The following is a 1990-nucleotide window of genomic DNA, read 5'->3' as shown; positions in this document are numbered from 1 at the left end:
AGCCCGTGCATCAGTGAATCAGCTGCATGCTTGCGTGCCACTTGTCCTTCTTTGCGTGTTACCCTCAGACTTTCTGTGCACACGTAAGCGTAGGTGTGTATCTGTCACCAGCAGCCTTGGCGTCAGAAAGTCTCTGTCTCTTAAAGGTTAGGCTGTAAACTTGACGAGATTTATGACTTTTGCTGCCACGTGTTCATTTTTTGGCACTTGTTTCTGTTGTTCATGCCACATTTGAGTGTGTGTGAGCGTGCGCGTGGAAGGAAAGGAGGTTGCCAAAAGAAAAAAAAAAAGTGTTAACAGATATGCGCAGCATTTTCCCATACCTGTTTAGCAATAAAATACAAACAATGACAAGAGATGGACAGATAGACAGATAAATATGTGAACTGTAATAATAAGTAGTCATCCCTTTACTCACCACTTTGTGCCACTGATCATGATTGAATGTATGTGGCGTCACTCCGCAGCTGTGGCTCATCATCATGACATCTCTTTGGATGTTTAGCTGCTGACTTGTTCCGACCGTTGTTTCCCTTAGCTATAAATTTGTGGAAACAACTCGGCGAGTTGTCTGTGGCCACACACTCATGACTCTTACAAATTAGACAAACAGAGTAGGAAACTGTTCAAAGAGTCGCTCTTTAATGATAGCTTATAACAGATGTCTTCAGCTGTCTGGATCAAGTGGAAAACAACCGCTGTCATTCCTCAGCTGACACCGTGCCAGCTCAGGGTGGGTGAGGCATCTAGTCCTCAAGGGGGAAAAAAAAATTGTTTTTGCTTTCAGGAAAATAATTTCTCACTAATTTTGTATTTTGTGTATATGGTACAAATATGGTTCAAATGCCATACCGGTCTGCATTAAGATAAAGATTAGCAGGATAAATCCGATGTTATTGTGAATAAATTCAACCCTCAGCTTTCTTGCCGCCATGACTCAACAAACTGGTTCACTATAAAACTGCTGCTCTGTGTGGAGAGTTGCGAAAATTTTAACGCCATGATTAATCATATCACATTTTGATTAAGGTGAGGCATGCACACTGTCAGTCATTTATACAGGTCATGCTGCATTGGATCAGATTTTCTGCTTACATTTCTGCGCCATTATTTAATATTTACAAGTGGTGCAACATGCTTTTACGTACNCACCTGGTGTGGCCCAGAAACATACATTTACACACATGCGCTGTAATTACTGCGGAAGCTGAGGGCCTCGTCACCGCCCCCTGGGCCACTTGGCAGGGCGTTGCTAGGCAACGTGGTCTTTTCCGATGAAGGGGTGTCGACTGCGTTTGCATGCACGGTGGCGGTGATGGAAGGAGGTGGTGTACAGACGGCCGTGTCTTCTGATGCCGACAAGTGAAATGCACAGAGGAGAGGTTCATTTCCAGAAACACCAGCGTTAAATCAAGACGTTCACATGAATGTTTAACTCTGTTTTAATAGTGCATGTTGTAGTTTACAGAGAAGGAACATCTAAGTGGAGCCTGTGTTTTGTCCGCCACAAACCAATAATTGTCAAGTTCCTCTTAGTTTAGCTAACGCAACATATGAAAGCGTTTTTTTGTTTGTTTGATTTCCCATGACTGCCACAAGATGGCGCCATTGACCTGACAGGCCCAAACGTTCCGCTCACTTTGCGCCTGTTTCTGTTGGTAGAACATTCAGTGTAAAAACAACCAATGCATAACTTCACTATTTGATTTATTAGTAAACATGGTTATTCAAAAATTAAACATGAGAATTATTGTTAACCTTTTTGGGCATTTAAAAAAATGTGAAATCATTTTTCACACGTCCACTAAAGTAGACTGTATGTTTAAAGGTTGAAATGTGTAGTGAGCAGCAGAAAAATTATAGGCTAGACTACCATATATTATGTGATGACTATAAAATGCAAAAATATTACTGTCAAATATTTTCACACCTGTGCCCTGCCAAAATCTTTAAATTTGTTCACTTGGACTTTTACTTGTTCATTTATCAT

Source organism: Poecilia latipinna, unplaced genomic scaffold (genome assembly GCF_001443285.1).
Source record: "Poecilia latipinna isolate Pla-1442-1.1 unplaced genomic scaffold, P_latipinna-1.0 Scaffold35, whole genome shotgun sequence".
In the NCBI taxonomy this organism is placed as follows: Eukaryota; Metazoa; Chordata; class Actinopteri; order Cyprinodontiformes; family Poeciliidae; genus Poecilia; species Poecilia latipinna.
The sequence above is the reverse complement of the archived record's forward strand: the minus strand, read 5'-3'. Positions refer to the sequence as shown.